General features: G+C 38.2%; 1 long non-coding RNA gene and 1 pseudogene across 1 annotated transcript in view; both read left to right on the top strand.

Moving 5' to 3' along the window:
* Positions 1-6293: 6293 nt before the first annotated feature.
* Positions 6294-20754, top strand: part of LOC123628702 — a 187426-nt gene continuing 172965 nt past the window's right edge. Inside the window, exon 1 of the long non-coding RNA XR_006731729.1 lies at positions 6294-6321. This is a non-coding gene — a long non-coding RNA (uncharacterized LOC123628702). The remainder of the gene's footprint in view (positions 6322-20754) is intronic.
* LOC123628701 lies at positions 17482-17848 on the top strand (annotated as a pseudogene).

The raw sequence follows: 20754 nt of genomic DNA, 5'->3' as shown, positions 1-20754 counted from the left end.
ATGATGTGGGGCAGCTGAAGAACAAGGCTTTACCCGATGATAGATTTTAACTGGGGAATAGTTATTGTAAAAAATCTTGTCATCTTTGCAAGATATGCAATCTAGTATTGTATGCTTGAGGGGAAAATTACATTTCTGCAGAAATCCAGACTATGCAAAAGTTTTATGGTGCTCTATGGACATTCCCCGATGCCTAGAGATTTGGGTTTTTTATTGCACATCTGAGCTATCTATTTACAAATGCTGTTACGTATGGAGAGGGCCTGCGGTGGACCACACTATCCCTTGGGGTAATGATACCCAGGTTCGCCGGGTTCCATTCCATGCTCAGCTCAGTACTCTGGACAAAACTCCTATAGTGCTCTCTGTTTTAGTCTCCTTAATGATGAAGCAGAAGTGAATACTTACTATCACTGAACTCATGGAGATAGTGGACTGATAATTAGATCATGCTGTAAAAGCACTTTGAACTCTATTGAGAAACATCTTGTCTCAAAATAAGTAGAGTCTATGGTTTTGTAAAGATAAATATATCGCCAAGAAATAAATCATTGAAGGAGCAAAACACAAGGACCAAATAACAGAGATTAGCAACATCAGTAAACAGAGATGGGAAAAATGGTGTTAAAGTGAAGAAAGTGTTGCTTTGCCAGAAGGAGGAGCCCTGAAATGCTGGTCAGGTTCAAACAAGGACCACAGCATGTGGCTTGAAAGGCTTTTTCTCACTTGCTGGTAGTGAGGTGAATTTGAAGAGGTGGGATAAATGGAGGCAGCCAGCATCATTGGGTATCTGTGGACAGAGAAAAAGCCTTTTTGGTTGAGCCAAGGCAATACTCTCCATATGTGCCTAGTCAGTTTTTTGAAAGAGCATTTATTTGTTAAAATGAAGATGCTGCTTTATGTCTATAGCTTTCTAGCATTACTCCTTTCAAAGATGTGACGTGTAAGGCAGCAGAGAGAAATGATAGCCCATCAGCATCTAATGAGCCAAATTATTTTCTCCATAAAAAATTCTACCTCCTACCTCCAACCACACATTCTGAAGGAAAGGAGCCCTGGGGTCCTGACTAAGCCACTGACATGTCTGACCAAGGGGTGTTGTGGGCTTCTCATTAACTGAGCAACCAACTCGAGCCTGCCCAGGCAGGGTCCTGACTGGCTCTTGACCCCAGGTTGAAAGCAGGAAGGTGAACAGTCTTTTGGGTAATTTACGCAACTTGTAACCTGTGAATACCTCAAACATGGCACGTACCATGCTATACTGTAATTGCCTGGTTTTTTGTTTTTTACCAGATAGGAGCTCTCTAAGGTCAGAGACTATGTCTTTCATGTCTGTCTTCCCAGTGTGTTTGCCCATTATAGTCAATTATTGTATGTTGAATAAGCAAAATTAAAATTTTCTAGCACCATAAATCCAACCTGTCAATGTTACAGCAAGTGTTACAGCGAGTGGTCCCGAGGACAAACCGAGCGGCACACGGAGAGTCGGAGAATCAAGGTTTATTCGCCGGCGGGCTCAGAGGGGGTCTCGCCACCAAATTCTGAGCCCCCATCTACCCAATTTTTCCCATTTTATTAAGTTGGGGTGAACCAAGCGGAGGGGTCTCAGGTGTGTAATGCCCACCAGGTAATAGGTTAGGTTAGTGTCCTGCACCAGGTAATTAGGTTTAGTGTTATGCTGATGTGCCAGGTGTTAGGTTAGTAATATGCCAATGTGCCAGGTGTTAGGTTAGTATTATGGTAATGTGGGTCTTCCGTGAGGGGTGGGGGTCCCAGGTGTCTGCTGTGCTAAGTAATAGGTGGGGTTTTTTTTTTTTGTTTTTTTTTTGTTTTTTTTTTTTTTTTGAGACAGAGTCTCGCTTTGTTGCCCGGGCTAGAGTGAGTGCCGTGGCGTCAGCCTAGCTCACAGCAACCTCAAACTCCTGGGCTCCAGTGATCCTCCCACCTCAGCCTCCCGAGTAGCTGGGACTACAGGCATGCGCCACCATGCCTGGTTAATTTTTTCTATATGTATTCTTAGCTGTCCATATAATTTCTTTCTATTTTTAGTAGAGACGGGGTCTCGCTCTTGCTCAGGCTGGTCTCGAACTCCTGACTTCGAGCTATCCACCTGCCTCGGCCTCCCAGAGTGCTAGGATTACAGGCATGAGCCACCGTGCCCGGCCGGGGTTTTTCTTATCATCAAAAGTCAAGCCTAATTTTCTGTCTTTTAGTGGATGGCACTATAGCCAGCTTTTCAGGAACCTGAGTGTTCTCTAAACCAACACTTTCCAAACTTTACTGTGCACATAAATCACCTAGAGATGTTGTTTAAATGAAGATTCTGATTCAGTAGGTCGGGGGTGGGGCCTGAGATTCTGCATTTTTAACAAGCTCCCAGGTGAGCCTGATGCTGTTGGTCTGTAGACTACACTTTGAGTAGTAAAGGTCTAGACCCTGGTCTCTGCCTCGTCTCCAAAATTTAATCCATCACCAGGTCTTGTTGACTCCATGTTCCCTGTCCCAACTATAACCACTCATGTCTGTTTCTTTTGTCACCACTTTAGCTGAAGGCTTCACAGTTTTCTGCAGAGATTATTGCAATAGTTTTCGTCTAGTCTACCTGGCTCTTTAGCCTCCACTACATTCTCTACACTGTAGCCAAGAAGATATCTCTCAAATACATCTCTGGTCACGCCACTCTGTTGTTGAGAGGCTTTCAATGTAGGATAAAGCAACCACCCTTCTGTTGTTAGATTTCCTTTATATTGGGTAGGAGCAGAGTCAGGGGCAAAACAATGTGAGGCCTGAGGAGCCAAGGGCTTTGAGTGGTGGTGGACCAGTATTCAGGGCCAGCCCATGCAGACAGGGCTGCCTATAGATATTGTTCCTTCCATCGAGCCATCCATTTATCCATCTAGCCAGTTAGTTAGCCAGGCATCGACAGGCCAAGACTGTTTGCTCTTGGACCAGACAAGGTTTTTCATGTCATTTCGGGTAAAACCCCAATAACTTGATATCCATTCTTTCAGATTCTCTGGCAGATGAGATGCCTCACTGTCTTCTAATCAAAATATTAGCTAGTCTGGGCCCAGTCAGTCCAAAATACCTTGCTCAATTTCTTTTTCCATTTGACTTACTGAGAATTTTAGTGTACGTTCAGCAACAGTTTGTTACACATCCTATCCCTAAAAGATTGATTGTCATTTCCTTTTTCCTTCAGATTTCTCTTGCTGTGCTTTCAGCTGGGGTTTGGTAGATGGTTAGGAAGTGCACATTTTCACTGAGGTGTAAGCATCGCTGACGCTGGGCCTGTCCTGGGCATAGGATACAGCCGGTCTTGCAACACTGCCTGGGGAGGCTGCAGGAGAATGACACGCTGTCAGGATTAGGCATTTTTGTTTCTACCTTACCAAAGGAGCCCACTGTGTTTGCTGAGACCTACTCTATCTGAGATGGCTGGACTTCGGAAGATGGAGAGAAGAGGAAAGCATCCTATCCTTTTGGTGAGTAGATGGATGGGCTGAATTTATTCCAGGAATTCTTACGTCCCTGCCACTTTCCAGTCTTCATCCAGTCTCCTACCATCTGCCTTCCACTGCTGGAGTGTGGCTTCATTCAGGGGAGAATGCTGAAGTCTGTTGACATTTGGGAGAGTTTGTTTGCCTCCCTCTTTAATTTGGCAACTCATGACGGGAGTTATTCTTTGTTCATTTTTCTAGGGTTTTCCGTATGCTGACTAATGCTTACAGCTGGCTCTCTCTAGAGAGAAAGGCTGGGAAGATCAATCAAATGAAACCTTAAAAGGTAACTCAGGTTTTCAAATGTGTTCAGGCAGCTTTCATTCAGTTGAGTGAGAAGAAGTGCTTCCAAGGACAGAAATTTGCCCACTGAAATGCTCCCCAACAGCAGCAGAGCAAGTCACACTTTGGATGGCTGTTGTGTAGCCTGAGCGTCCAGTTCTGCTTTGATTTCCAGTGACCATTTGAAACTCAAGAGTGAGGGGAAAAACGAAGTGCATTTGACTTGAAGGAATTTGCTAATGGAAGATCAAAGTTGTAAAAACGGTACCTTCAGGTGCATTATCAGAGGGTTGTGTGTGGCAGTTAAGAAAGGGAAGCTGCACAAAATATTTCTTTTCAATAGTTTCACATTTTCTTTAGTTTTTCAGCTCCTGTAAGTGTCAAGGAATAACTAACATGAAACCTCTATTTTACTTAAGGAAAAACTCCACAGGGTGGTCCTTAGGTTGCTGCTGTTCTCTGTCTTCTTAGAAGTCCCCAAATTAGAAGTTTTATCATGGAAATCGACTTGTTCAGAGCAGAGAGATTATGTGACTTTATGGTGTAGCTAATTTGAAAATCACATTTCACCTTTTATTTTCTATTATGACATTAAACTATGGTTGTGCCTATGGGATCAGGTGAATGTGCTAGGCATTTGCATTAAGAGATTAGCTAGTGTTTGCATAATGACCTTTGGTCCTATGTGCTGCTAGTCCTGCAAAAGTCCAGTCTGCTAGGGTTGACTATGGAGAATTGGTCACAGGAGCCCCTCCTCCTATTTCACACATCTCATTAAAGACTCCCTGCCAGTGCCAAACCAGGAAAGGCAACTTATTTCATGATCCATTAAAGAAAATCTGATCGGGATGGTGATTTTGTGAAGCCATCATTGAACATAGTCTGCCACCCAGTACGAATTATCCTTTCATCATCTCTTTTTCTAGACACTCCTTGACATCATTCCCCTCTGTTAGCATAAAGAATTAAGGACTGACTATAAAGAAACAGTGTGAGCCTAGGGTCAATCTGAAGGTGTGAGCAGAAGAGTTAGAAGGACTTTCTTGCCCTCAGCAGGCCATTTATTCTGAGCTACCCTGCCATTTGCATCCAGAATGGGGACCATTAAGCCTAGGGAGATCGTTTGGCTGCCTGTTAGCAGACTGTGGGATTTTGTTCAGAGGAAACAGAAAAGCCAGCTGGGCTTCACTGAAGACCACCCAGTAAGAGAGATTAGGTCTTGTCTGACCACATTCCAAGGAGGGAGGAAAGGGGCTCCAACTGAACTGCATTTCTGAAGGCTTTCTGAGGGGGTGGGGGAAATGCCTCCCATCTTGGAACTTATAGCTGCTCGTGGCCTGTTTAAAAGATGGCTGGCTCTTAGCACCCAGTGTCCTAGCCTTTTTTTTTCTGACAGAAGATGGCTCTGAGAAAGACAAGCTTTGACCTCCTGGCAATGCTGTCTCTCAGGGTCTATGCTATCACCATGGTTTGGCTGAAACTAGCTGTCATGGCTCTTCCTGTGTCTCTCATCTAGCTGTGAACTAAAATAAAATTTTAAGGCTCACCCCCACACCGGCTGACTGAATGGACCCCCTCGTGGCCAAAGGAATATCCTAAAACTAAATTGCCTGCCAGGAGGAGGGAGGTCAGACATGCCTCATCATGCCCCCCTCCCTTCTTGGGGACATCCTTTGTAACCCATTAACAAGCCTAAGGGTATGCAGGACAAACCTACAGGCCCTCAATTTACACAAAAAAATCTATGTCCGGTGGCTTAAAAGAGCTGATCATTTGGAATTTTGAGCCCTCTCGGAGGTACTAGACCTCCAAGAGAGAAACTGAGACACGTAAGAGGGTGGGACCGACTCAGTGGTGAGACACTGAGGAGCCCCACCTACAATCAGCACACTCTGATCCACGACACCAAACCCTGTATTACAGTTCGGTTGCTTCTTTTAAAGAAAAATGGGAAATCCTTTAAAATTAAGGAAAGACAAGGAGAATGACCCCCTTTGGGCATCCCAGTTGTGTTGTGGCACCTCTACTTGCAGGTAGTTTTGTAAATGAAAAGATTCAAAGGCATGCCAGGTTTTTCTAGGGCTCCAGCTGGTTATAGCTAATTCTTGTGCACAAGTTTTTATGGAAGGGCAAATTACATCAAGGAAAATTCAGAGCTGAAATTGTCAACCTACCACTATAGAGTTAAAATGTCTCAAGCTATTTCTCTCTCTTCTGGCTACTCTAAAACCTGCTAACTTTTTCTAATGATGTTAAAATAACTCATTGTTTACGGTATTTACAATTGAAAGGCTACCTGGAGATCCTGCAGCCAGTTCTAGCTAAAATGCAAACCTTAAAAACTCATTTTGAACTGAAGAAAAAAAAAGGGTAAAGGTATTTTTTTTAACAACTAATCAAACTGCCGTGGAAACTGCTTTACCGAAAACTTTGCTCCACAGGACTAATTAGGTTACCTATCAGGGCAACTAAAGTTTGCCAGTGAACAAGTTCCAGTTTCATCAGAGGACATTTGGATCCAGCTGTCTTTTACAGTCTGGTGAGTTTGTGTTACCATCTCATGGGTAGAGTTCTAGGGTAAAATTTATTAGCACTTTCTGTGTGTGTGTGTGTGTGTGTGTGTGTGTGTGTGTGTGTGTGTGTGTGTGTGTGTGTGTGAGTGAGAGTGTATATGTTTAAGTATGTTTTGTGTCTGTCCATGTGTTATATGTTTGTGCTTACATGGTTCTGGACTGGCTTAAATGTAAGGGAGCGCTCATAAGTTAAACCCAAATGGTTCACTTGAATTTAGTAATCTTTGGTAAATAAGCTGGGTTATTATTAAAAAATAAAAAGGTGTTATTAGTAAAGTATTAGTAAAAATACTTTCAAATTGTCAGTATACATTTGTTTTTGCCTGGGTTTTACTGGACATTTTTATGTTCTTCAGGTGTCAAGATTTGACATAAAGGTTATAAAAATATAAACTCAGCCAAAGACAAAATAATGTGTGATTTTTGATAAGTAAAGTAAATTTAATATTTGGTCTAATGATAATCACTAAATCTGAGTTGCCAACAAAAATACCTATGTGTTTAACTTTAAGGTAAAAATGCAAATGTGCCTAAGTGTCAGCAAATTAGAATAAATAAAACAGGAAGTAGAGCAAAAAAAAAAACAACAAACTTATGGTCAAGGTGTATGAAAATATTTTGGTTTTGGTCTTTTAACCCTAACTGCAGGTATAGTTTACTTCCACTGATTCAATGTCTATAGAGAGGTACACAAAAGGTATTTCTAACTCACTATCATCTGATATTAACAGTACTGTTAGGGATTCAAAGTTGTCCTAGAAATTGTAGTTAGAAGAGCTTAAATTGGAAGCTTCAGTTTTCCCCTTGGTCTTGTCCATCTTTGTCCCACTCTTTATAAGCTAGCCGGTTATGTGTACATTATGTTGCTGTAATAAAGTTTATGCCTAGGGAAAAAGTTTCTAAATTATTAATTTTTGTGTAGTAATTTATCTTTAGATGAAAAGTGAATGATGGTTAAAATCAAAGAGAATCTCAAAATAGTCTTACTCTTTATAAATATTGCATGCACTCAAGTTTACACCTCCCCCCCAAAAATTGTTGTTTTGAGACTGTTTAGATTGTTTTCAAAACAGCTTAATCTTGATCCTTATGTAAAAGGCATGGTGCTACTTTGTATCATTGTTTGAGGTGCTAAGGATTGGTGCTGAAGGTTTTTTTTTTTCTCTCAGTCTACAGTCAGGTGATCTTATGTTGATGGGATTCAGAAAACTAATTTAAAATGAAGGCTTCAGAAGCAAAAATTTTCTGACCTTGCCTTGTCTGCCTGCCTCTTGTACCAATTCTTCCCCAAAGCGAGCCATAAAAACTAGAATCCCTCTACCCAAGGCAGGTCGTTCGGCCCAGAACCCCTTTTTTCTGAAAGCTAGCCATAAAACCTAAAATGATTCTATGTAAAATGGCCATAAAGTAATTATCTGGCCTATTTTGTTTTTACTTTGTTTTACTGTAAAACCCCATATCAGAAAGGGCCTTGCCCTGCACCCAGAAGGAAGAAATGTACACTCAGAAAGGCCAAGCAAAATCTAAATATAAAAGCCTTGCTGGTTCTGCCACTCAGCCTGTTAGATTTAGTTCACACCCTTTTTGTCTGATCATATTTCTATGGGACTGTCCATACTTTAAATGTAAAAAAAAGGACAATTTCCCCTGCATCTTTGAGTGTTCATTCTGAAGGCGTCCGTGTATAAAGTTTTAATTCTTTCTCCTATTGATCTTCATGTCAGTAAATTTTCAGCAGGTCTTTATGGGAACAGTGGCCTTTGCTCCCAAACTTTGGGGGCCAGGGACACTTTGATCCCTATGATGTCAACAGATTTTGTTTGGGGACATGATGTTTTGGAAGGATCTAATTAATGCCTTGAAACAAGATATTCTAAAATGTCTACTATGATTATAAAGTTTAAAAGTGATGTTATGTTTGTTTAAAATAAAAAGTCTTATTGAAATACTCATTTGCTTTTCTGGGTAAGATTTATGAGTTTAAAATTAAAAAACAACCCAATAACTAAAACTATTTTAATCCCTGTTCTGTGTTACTTATCTAATTTACAGGGTATAAAAATGGTAAACAGAAAAGTAACTAAAACTAATAGCTGGAATCTAAGTAAACTGCTAAGATAAATAAATGAATAAGATAAAGTAGGTAAATATAAATGAAATACAAATGAAATTTTCATATAATTTAAAATCTTAAAGTCATTATGTTAAGTTAAAAAAGATAATCATAAAGTGTCTGGATCATTTATAAGGTAAAATACTACAACATTAGTCCTTCTGATAAGGAAAACCCCCATCTGTTAGTTAGCACAGCGGTCACTGGAGACCCCCACCCCTAACGGAAGACCTACATTAGCATAATACTAGCCTAACACCTGGTATATTAGCATATTACTAACCTAACACCTGGCACATCAGCATAACACTAAACCTATTACCTGGTGCAGAAAGTAACCTAACCTATTACCTGGTGGGCATTAGTCACCTGAGACCCCACTCCTTGGATCACCCCAACTTAATAAAAATGGGAAAAATTGGGTAGACGGGGCTCAGAATTTGGTGGCGAGACCCCTCTGAGCCCAATTCTGTGACTCTCCGTGTGCCGCTCAGTTTGTCCTCGGGACCACTCGCTGTAAACTTGCTGTAACACTTAAACGTAAGTTTAAGCTTATACCTTGTTATCTTATTTTTCTATTTAGAAATGCTAATAAAATTGGTGACTAACAGTTCAAAGTTACTTTAACTTCCTAGGTTTTTCTAAGTTGACATTGTCATCCGTATATGTAATTAAAGCTTCTAGATGAAAGGAAAACAATTCTATACAAAATTTTTTTAAATAAAAATGTTATAAGATGTAAGTATTTTGTTAAAAGATAATTTTGTCTAACTTATTGATTTTTGAAACTACTTTAAAATTCAATATGTAAATAGTCATTAGAAATTAAGTGGATGTAAAAGTTAAAGGTTATAAAAGGTTTATAAAAGTCTTAACTTATTACAGTGAAATTGGTTAAAATTAAATGGATTTGTTTATAAGATTTTATTAAAATTAACTTTATCATTAATACACTAATACAATGAAATTTGGTTTTCTTTTTTGAACTGGATTGTCATATGATATTAATAGAAATAACAAAACTTTTTTATTTACCTTTTAATAAACTGCAAAAAGAAAGGGAAGGAAAGTCAAAGATTCAGCCTCCTTATTAACTTGTACTTCAGTCTGTCTATTAGGTCTTATACTTGTTTGAGAAACTGAGTCTCCTCTCTCTTAAAGAATAGGATTTTTGGTTTTTTAAAAATATATATATTTGAATTATCAGTTTGGCTATAATTTTATAGTAACCTGCAATCTTGCTTCATGACGGCAAGCGTCTTATGATTAACAATTCATGACTTCCTGCTTTTTAAGCTTTCACTAAAATTTAAGGTTACTAAAAATAAGAATTCTACTCAATGCATGTAATTGTATATATATAAGGTGTACCAAAGAATAAGATGTCTTTAATAAGAAAAATTATAAGAGAAACAATGTGTTCTTATTAAAATATGTATAACTTTGTCTAATTCAGAGGTTATTTAAAGGTTGAATTAAAATCAATTTAGGAAGAAAATAAAAACAAAATTCCACTTGTGAATAAGAAAAGGATGTAAAAAGGCAATGAATATAGAAATATATTTTTTTGGTAAGAAAGGTTAAACAGAAAGAATAATGTAAAGAAAGGATCTTGCATGGAATTTTTTGTCATAAAATGATTGGTTATTTAGGAAAAGAGAATGTTAGGACAAAACAGAAAGTTTTTAGGCATGTTTTGTAGAGAAGTATGATACGTGCAGGTTGGGATAAAGTTTATGAAAGGGAATTTATTAAGGAATTTTGGCTAAAACAAAGATTTCTGTTAATAATTTACTCTTAATGAAATGACATGATGTACTCATTTTGATTCTATAACGTTTCCCTTTTAATTTAAAAAAGTAACGCACTGCAAAAGATTTTTCTTTAATTTTGGTAATTGACCTTAAAGAAACAAAGATTTTATGCTTTATCAGATAATACCTGTGCTCTCTCTATTAGGTTTTGACTAACTGGAAAAACTAAACTTTAAAAGGGTTAAGATTTACACCCATATAACTTTATCACCTTTAGAGTCTTTTGATGACTATCTCTTGGTTGAATAAATGACCCTTATTTTATAGTGGTTTGTGATTGTATAGGAACAAATGTTTTAAGCCTTTGATATTTGACAACTTTTCCAAAACTGAAATTCTAAATCCAGCCTTTTGACCTTAAACTAGCTTTTTATATATCAGGGCCACTAAAAGTCTAAGGCAGACATTAGATTTATTTAGTATATCAAAACCATACAGGAAACATTGTCAAATATAAAATGGCATTTAACTTTCTTTGGGCTATGTTATTAATATATATTCCAGTATTGTAAAATATTGACATGTCTTGGTGTGTGTTATCAGTAATAATTATGATTATTATGTAAGTTGCTATATGCCACAAAAATAACCAATTTGTTTTATCAGTTGTCTCTAACCATGGCTAGCCAAGTTCCATCATCTTTAGAAAATTGTTATTTCACTTTAATTCATCTCAAGAAGTGGTTCTTTCTGGCTAAGTCCAAAGTTGGCTTCTTCCAGTAAAGTCATGGAAAGGACTGACAAATCCACCTGAATACTGGTTTCTACTGTCTTTGGAGATTATATACCATTGGACTAAACAAAACAAACTTCAGGACTTCAATTTTAATTAAAAAACTGATATGACCATGAGTGTAGCTACATTACTAATTCTTTTGTTTTCTAGAGTCCTGACAAATTTTAAGTAAATAGCAAGTTTCCCTGATCTCTGGGACCTTAGAACCATGGAATCTGCCAAGGCCCTGTTCAAACATCCTCTGTCTAGGCCCAGGGACTTATATCGCGGAAGAGGGGGTCCTGTGAGATTGTAAGGGCTGATTCTGAGGGATGGAATTAGTTTAGACCCTCCAGATCTAGGAGGGGCACACAGAAGCCTAAAGAAATACTAACTGAAATACTTGTTTCCTATAGACTTAGAACTTCCTGAGTATAATTTTTCTCAGTTATGGATTTATAAAAAAGGAAATGTAATGAGTAATTTATCAGCCACCTTAACATAAATTACTAAAGAGACTAAAATATTGTGACACAGTAAGTCTTTAAATTCCCTTTCCTTAAATGTTAATGATGCTTACATTGCTAGAAGTCTACCAGTAAGCCCAAGAATATAGTAGCTCAACACTTATAGGTAAATTACTTTTGTAGCCTTGCCTTTGGTTTTTTTGATTTTACGCTTATGTCACCTAGAGGGTTTTAAAGTGTTGATGAGTGCCTGTCTACCTCCAGCCCTGTTTGGGCTAAAATATCTAATTGGCTGTAAACTCCATTTCGGCTCTTCAGTCCTCCTGGCCACAAGGGTCCCACCGAGGGACTAGATGGACCCAGGGCAGGTAGCCACACCACCCTGGCAACGGATGGGACAAAAAGAAAGTTTGGCCATAGATGCTGTCTCTGACATATCTTGGCCAAAAGGGGGGAATTGTGAACTAAAATAAAAATTTAAGGCTCAACCCCCAAGGGCTGACTGAATGGACCCCCTAGTGGCCCAAGGAATACCCTAAAACTAAATTGCCTGCCAGGAGGAGGGAGGTCAGACATGCCTCATCATGCCCCCTCCCTTCTTGGGGACATCCTTTGTAACCCATTAACAGGCATAAGGGTATGCAAGACAAACCTGCAGGTCCTCAATTTACTCAACAAATGTATGTCCAGTGGCTTATCTCTGATAAACAGCAACTGTGTTAAAACATTCCAAGCCTTTAGACAAAGCTTCAAGCTTCATGTCTTTAACCTATTACAAGCCAAAGAAACTTTAAACCCACCTATAACTTGCAAGCCCCTGCTTCGAGATGGCCCACCTTTTTGGGCCAAACAGATGTGTGAGTCCCAGGTATTGATTTATGACTTTACCTGTAACCCCTGTCTCCCTGAAATGTGTAAAACCAAACTGTAACCCAGCCACAGCGAGTCCACTTGCTCAAGGCCTCTTGGCCGTGGCTCCGGGTCATTATCCTCAAATTTGGCTCAGAATAAATCTCTTTAAAATTATTTTACACAGTTTGGTTTGTTTTCGGCTGACAGGGGCTTGGGTGTTTATAGTAACAGAGACCTATAGTTCAACAATGGGCTAATGGCCAATGGCAATGCTTTCTGCACTGCTAGTGAGAACGCCAAACCAAAGAGGAGCTGAGGTTGGCCCCAAAGAGCAAGTCTGACAAGGTTCCAATGGCTAATGTGGGGATTAGCTGTTGCTTTGGGTAATCTGTCTCCAGTTCAGGCTGGTTATAGGAGAGCCTCAAGGACTTGATTTCACTTGGCTGCTTCCTGGTCTGCTGCAATTTTTCCTTTTAAAATGCATCTTTCCTTTTAAAAGTTTAATAAGACAACGCCACTTTTCTAAATTTTTAAATGGTTGATCACTTTTAATCTGGCACAGAAATGTTTATAAATGTTAATACTTAAAATAATGTAAAAGGAAGGAGCAAAAACTCTGCCACTTGTTTGGTCCCTTTTGTAAGTGGAGTTGGCGCCAGCTCTGCATTTGAGAGTGTAAGCTCAGCTCGGCAGGCCCTTTGGATGTCCACTGAGGTTCAGAAGGCAATGGTTTAGTCACATCAAGATGTGGAACCTTCTTAGTTCTGGCTCTGTGCCCTTCAGGTCAGGGCCATAGTGTTGTTGACTTGGCTGTCTGGAATATGGTCATTTCCATTCCTCTGAGTTTCCCTCTTGTGGAAGTGTCCGCCTACAGAGTGGGCAAGCTCTATGATGTTAATTTCACTTAGTTAAAGGAAAAAGAAAGCCAAACACGAAATTGTAAGTAAAGAACCGTGCAAACAAGTTGAGCATACTAAGTATCCCTTGGTGGTTAGGCTGAAATTTTGCAGGCTGTGATTTCCCTCAGTTCTGCACTTAGACAGGCTTCAGAGCCAGAAGTTAAATATTAATAATTTGGTGCTTGTCAGATGAGGGCCCCCCTTTGGTTTGCTCAAGGGTAGATAGATTATGAGGGTGGTAATTGGCAATGAATTCCATAACTCTCTGGTCAATTTAAGCATTTATATGTCGGTTGTTAAAGTGATGATATCATACAAAAAGCACAGTGTCAGGGAAGGAAGTAAACATAAACAACACGATGGTACCTTAATCTTTTTCTCCCTTTGGGAGAGCAGAATGGGGTAAACATAAAGGTTCACTTTTCTTATTGAAGCAAAAAATTCACATTTTGTCTAAGTTAAGATGTTTAGTCAGTACGTATGTGATAGAGTGTTTTGTGGTGGGAGGAGGAGAGAATTCCTTAAGAGGAGGTTATATTTAAACTGAAATCCAAGGGACCATGGGAAGGAATTGGGCATGGAAAAACTGGAGGAAGTCCAGGTTGAGGGAATTGCAGTTGCAAAGATCCTGAGGTTGATTTGCCCTGTGAACTGTTGATGAGATCCTTACTTAAGCCCTTTTTTAGAGGCAATTCTTTGACAGACCCATAGCAGTATGGAGCTTCCAATGGTCAAGTGTTCCTTTGTTACTGTGTCTGTCTCTAGAGTTTGCACGAGAGGCTCAGTTAGGAAATTTACCTTAAAGCTTGTCTGCCGAGTTTTTGGTAGGAACAGGATGGATCAGGATGGTTAGTGGGCCTGGAGCAGTGAAAAGGAAATGAGTTACGAATAGCCTTTTTGTGCCCATAAGACTATAAGACCAGGTTACTGGTAAAATACTGACAAATATTTCCCCTCTAAGACTTTAATATGTCATGCTACAGGATTCCTAGAAGTATTTTCCTATGTCTAGCAGAGGCTTCTATTTACAGAGGCAAATGGATCAAAGGCAAGGAACCACTGCTAGAAACATAAAACCATCCCTGTGTGGGCTAGGCCCTGGAACAAAGGAATACAGGCCAGTATTTTGCTTCCTGCTTGGGAACTGACTTGTCTTTGACTCTGCCAAGTTTTACTTTCCTGCTTTATGTGTGATAAGCATAATATGCCTGTTCTTCTCCTTTCTAACACAGTTGTAATTTCATCAATGGGATTTGTGAGGCACTAACAAAATCCAAATTCTCCATAATGTTGACTATCAAGGTGTTCTTCGGTAGTGACTTAAAGAAAATCATGCTCTTTGAAAGAGTGTATATAAGTTGCCTTGTACATTGCCCACTGAGAAAAGATAATGGAACCCAAATCTAAGTTCCTTGTCCCCCCCCTCCTTTTTTTCTCTTTGGTGATGATTCTTTGCAAGGTTACATTCTTTGATATCTAATGTTGGCCACGCAAAACTGGTGAGCAAGAGTTGGTTCTGAGATTATTTGTTGCAGCTACATAGTAGAAAGCATTTTACTAAAATAGGATCCTTATATTTGTTTGGATCTACAGTTTATTCCTAACTAAAATTCCAGAAGTGTTGGTGACAGTCTAGATTCATAGCAACCAGTATTCACAAGAATTAGAAAAGAATAAAATTATCTTATTATAAGGCTCGGGATCAAATTTGAAAGCTTTTAGGATTCAGGATGGCAGATGGTGGAGTGAATGTGAATATGTTCACATCATCATGTTTTATACAGTGAAGAATGGAGTTTGGGTGGGATGGGTGGGATGGGTGGGAGTGTCTGTCCTCATTTACTACCACCACTGTAGCTATTTAAGTGATGACCGTTCTTGGTGGTGGTGAAATTATGATGCATGAAATACTACCTCCCTAAGGACCTTGCTACAGGGCAGAGGTGATTACAAGAAATCATTGCTGCTGATGTAACGCTCTGTATACCGAGATTAAACCACAAGATGAAGTAATATACATTTTTGCCTCTGAAAAGCAGCTGGAGGGAAACCAGAATAAGAACTATTGCCAGGTGAAATATAATACCCCAGGAAAAAAAAGAAAGATACTGTAAACGTAGAATCATTGTAAAACTGACCATCTGGGTTATATATTAAACCACAGCTTTCAATTTGTTATGGTTTGAGGAATGATTTTCACAATGTGTGCCCCTTCCCTCTACCTTCCTCAGCCTCAGGAAAGCATTCTATTTTCATAAATGCAGTTAGCAAAAAAAATTTGCCTTTTCTTTTAAAGAGTTCAAATCAATAGTTCTTAATAAAGGCACTGTGTTTGTTTACTTCTTTGTATTTAGCCCTACTATATAGTCTTGCATTACAAATTCCACTTTAGCTGTGGCAAATACACCAGTTTGTAGCCACTGGGCCATGAGATGAATCGAATCAATGCAGAGTTGACAGTTGAAAGACTTCTCTCTGCCTGGATTCAGGAAACCAAGAGCCTGTTCAACCCACTTTGGGAAACCCTCAAGCATTAAAATCCTGCCATTTCTATGTTTTGAGACAACTGAGTAGTAGCCCTGTTTTGATAATTATTTAAAAGTATTTTACTTAATTAGAGTGGAATTTGCTCAGGCAGAAAATCACATTTATATGTTAGCCAGGCTGTAACACCTCATAGCTATCCATTGTCTCTAATCAGAAAAGACAGGCTGGTGACTGGCTCCATGCTGGGTGAAGTCCAGCAAACTGCAGGCCTTGAAAGTACCTAATCCCAGATCTGGGATTCCAGTGGGGTTCTTCTATGGGTCTGGCTTTGAAACACTTCCAGTGTTTCTAGTTTAGGAAAGCAATGGCACCAGCAACCTATGTACAACTCGGCTACTTGAGTAGGTCTCTCAAGCCCTTTCTTAGTTCTCTCTTTTAGGAAAAACAATTTTTTGTGATATATAATTCCCATATCACACAATTCACACATTTAAAAGGTACAACTCAATGGCTTTTAGTATATTTACAAAGTTGTACATCCAAAACCACAGTCAATTTTAGAGCATTTTCATTCCCCAAAAAAGAAACCCCTCACTCCTTAGCCTTCACCCACAATCTCCACATTCCTCACAGTCCTAGGTAACTACTAATCTACTTTCTGTCTGTAGAGATTTGTGTATTTTGCATGTTTACCATAAATGGAATAATGCAATATGTGGTCCTTTGTGACTCACTTCTTAGTTCATCTATGTTGTAGTATCAATTAGTACTTCATTTCATTTTATTGCAGAATAATATTTCATTGAAAGAATATACCACATTTTGTTTATCCATTCATCGGTTGATGGACATGTGGATTGTTCCTAGTTTTTGACTATTATGAATAATGCTGCTGTGAACTTTGTGTACAACTCTTGGTGCAGACATATGTTTTCATTTCTTGGAGTGGAATTTCTAGGTCATATGGTAACTCTATATTTAACTCTTCAAGGGACTGCCAGGCTGTTTTCCAAAGTGGCTGCACCATTTTACATTTCCACCAGCAATGTATGAGGGCTTCAGTTTTTCCACATTCTTTCCAAAACTTGTTATGGATCTTTTTCATCATAGCCATCTTAGTAGGTGTGTGAAGTGGTAGCTCATTGAAGTTTTGATTTGCATTTTTCTGATGACTAGCTATATTGATCATGTTTTCATCTACTTGTTGGCTATTTGTATATTTTCTTTGAAGAAATATCTATTCAAATTCTTTGCCTGTTTTTAAATTGGATTACTTGCCCTTTAAGTTATAAAAAGTTATAATCATTCTTTTTATATTCCAGAAAAAAATCTCTTGTCAATAACAGGATCTGTAAAAATTTCCCCCCATTCTGTGAGTTTCCTTACACTTTCTTGATGGTGTTCATTGAAGCATAAAATTTTAAAATTTTGATGACCACTTTATGTATTTTTTTCTTTTGTTGTTTGTGTTTTGAGCATCATAGCTATGAAGCCACCAAAGTCGTGAAGATATACAGCTATGTTTTCTTCTAAGAGTTTTATTGTTTTAGCTCTTACATTTTTGTCTTTGACCCATTTTGAGTTAATTTTTTGTATATGGTGTGAAGTAGGAGTCCAACTTTGTCCTTTTGCATGTGGATATTGACTTGACCCAGAACCATTTGCTGAAAAAACTACTGTTGGCAGTTCCCTCCATGCCCCATATCAGTCATGCATGGCATGACTTCCAGTGGGGCAGATGCAAGGTTGTGGAAAGTAGGCCTCAGTGATGGTGGTGAGATGACCATGCTCTGAGATTTCATCTGTGATGACCTGTTTAGTTTCAACAGCAATAACTTGGATCCAGTTACAGAAATTTATGGGATTCCTTTTTTTTATATTTACAATACCTTGCCCACTGGCCAGAGTATTTTATCATAGCAGAGGCATCTTGTGGAGAGTTAATGGATTATATTATGGGTAAAGCAGAAGGCTCAGTAGCTAGGGAAGAGTGGCACAGTTATGTCACAGCTGTGTCTGTTGCTCAGAAATTCTAGGTCCTGGTTTGGCTGCTAAATTTAGGGAGTTATCAGAGGACATTTCAGAAAGGGACAGGACAAAGATGCTTACAGTTAGTCCCTCTTTAATAATTTAGTGCAAATCTAAATAGCATAGGAAAGCAAAAAAAGACATAAGAATTGAGCAAAAACCCAAAACTATTATGTTGTATATATATGATTGTACAAATAGAAAATCCATATGAATCTACAATAAAGGTTTAGAATTAATAATAGTTAAGAAGTTGTTGGATATAAATTTGGTACAAAAATCAATTGTATTTCTACATACAAACAATTTAGAAAAAGATGGCATTTGCAATGGCATCAAAAGCAATTAAGTTCTTAGGAAAAATCTAACCAAAGCTATATAAGACCTGTCTGTAGTTTATAAACTTTTATTGTGAAACATTAAAGATGACCTACCTAAGTAAATAGATAAACTGCCTCTGTAGACTAGTGGACTTGATATTACGAAACAGGTAATTCTCCCCAAATTAATCCACAGATCCAATGTAATCACAATCAAAACCCCAACTATTCTTTGAGGGATTTGTTAAGCTGATTCTTAAACTTATAGGGTAATGGAAAAAGCTAAAAAGAGACACAAAACAACAACAACAAAATAAAACAAAAAATGAGCATACTTGCCTTTCCAAATCTCAAGCTATAATAAATAAGACTTTGTATTGGTGCTAGAGTAGTTGTTTAGACCAATGTAACAGAATTTGAGAAACAGATTTAGGAATTCATGGGGCCGGGCGCGGTGGCTCACGCCTGTAATCCTAGCTCTGGGAGGCCGAGGCGGGTGGATCGCTCGAGGTCAGGAGTTCGAGACTAGCCTGAGCAAGAGTGAGACCCCGTCTCTACTAAAAAATAGAAAGAAATTATCTGGCCAACTAAAAATATATAAACAAAAAAATTAGCCGGGCATGGTGGCTCATGCCTGTAGTCCCGGCTACTCGGGAGGCTGAGGCAGTAGGATCGCTTAAGCCCAGGAGTCCGAGGTTGCTGTGAGCTAGGCTGATGCCACGGCACTCACTCTAGCCCGGGCAACAAAGTGAGACTCTGTCTCAAAAAAAAAAAAAAAAAAAAAAAAAAAGGAATTCATGGATTTTGACATACCTCAGGAGGAATTGCAGATCTGTGGTTAAAGGAGAAACTTTTCAATAAAGATGGTAGAACAATTTGATAGCAAATTACTACCTTATCACACACAGAAAATTTCACAGATTTATTGAAAACCTCAATGTGAAAAGCAAAACTAAAAAGCCCTTTGAAGATAATATTGGAGAGTGTCTCCATGACCTCAGGGTAGAAAATAACTTCTTAAGCCATAAAAGCAATTGTAAAGGAAAAGTTCATACATTCAACTTCATTGAAGTGAAATAATTTTGTTCATCAAACAATATCATAAGGATAATGACAAGACAAGCCATAAAATGGAAGAAGATATATGCAAAAACATAACACGGTATTGAATATCCAGAATACATAGATAACTATAGCTGGGAAAAAAAGAAAAAATATGGGAAATACCATTAAATACTATGCAAAAGGAGAAATCTAAATGGGCAATAAACAAAAATGTATTCAGCCTCATTAGTAATCAAAAATGCAAATTAAAATCACATTGAGATACCATTATAACATAAGATTGGCAAGAATAAAAATGTCCGATGCACCAAGCCTTGATACTGTGGGAATGGAGTCTTACCCACTTCTGTGGGACTGTAAGTTGGTACAAGCAGGTTGGAAAACAGTATGGTATTATCTAATAAAGTTGAAGCGATGCATAGTCTTATGCCCCAGCAATGACCCTCTCAGCTATAGACCTTAGATATTGCACTGAGACACACAAGAATATTCATAGTTTGTAATAATAAAATTTAGAAAATGTTTATCAATGAGACTGGACAATTTGTGGTATATTCATATTAATACAATGGAATGCTAAACAACAGTGAAGATGAATAATAAGCTCAAGCAACATACAAGGCTAACTGAGATTATTAGCCTTGATATTAACTGAGAAGGCCAAATCACAAAATATATAAAGTTTGACTCCATTTATATGAAGATCATGAACAGGAGAAACTAAAGTATATTAGGTGGTGAATCTACAGCAAGAAGGGGATAATGACCACAGAAGTGAAGAAGTGAAGGCCTCTGGGTGAGTGAGGGGATGTTACTGGCTGGAGGGACCTGATGGCTTCAGGGCAGTGACCAGTGTCCTGTAGTTACACTTGGGCCATGACAACATGGGTGCTTGCTGCACAATCTTTAATTTGTACATATGGATGAAAACATTGTATGCTATGTCTAATTTATAAAATGAATGTATCAATCACTATGACATAAAATATACAGTAATTTTTAAAAAGCAGGTAGAATTGTGATAAAAATACTTTTTTGAGTATCTTTTAAGAAAACATGTATTGTAGGTTTTGAAATATTAGCATGAAAACAGTCATATTTTTATACTGCAAAATAATTGTCACAAATCCTACCTAATAGAAATTGATATTATGATGTAAAAAATGTGCTATTTTTCCATTGAATTTTGCCCTGCTGTTTTAGCACCCTTGTGAAAAATAATTGACTGTAAATGTGACTTTACTTCTGGACTCTCAGTTCTATTGATCTGTATGTCTGTCCTTATGCCAGTATCTTTTTGTCTTGATTAATGTTTTCAAATTGAGAAGTAAGTCTTCTAGCTTTGTTCCTCTTCATGATTGTCTTAGATATCCTCGTTCTCTTATTTTTTCGTATGAATTTTTGGATCAACTCACTGATTTCTGCAAAGAAAGCTAAGATTTTAATAGGGATTACATTGAATCTGTAGATCAATTTAGGGAGTATTGTCATCTTAACAATATTAAGTCTTCTAATTCGTGAACAGGGGATGTCTTCCGATTAATTTAGGTCCTCTTTAATTTCTTTCTACAATGTATTTTAGTTTTCAGAGTATAAATTTTGTACTCCTTTTATTAAATTTATTCCTAAGTATTTTATT

The sequence above is a fragment of the Lemur catta genome, chromosome X, assembly GCF_020740605.2.
Source record: "Lemur catta isolate mLemCat1 chromosome X, mLemCat1.pri, whole genome shotgun sequence".
Lineage (NCBI taxonomy): Eukaryota > Metazoa > Chordata > Mammalia > Primates > Lemuridae > Lemur > Lemur catta.
This window is presented reverse-complemented; position numbering and strand designations above follow the sequence as displayed.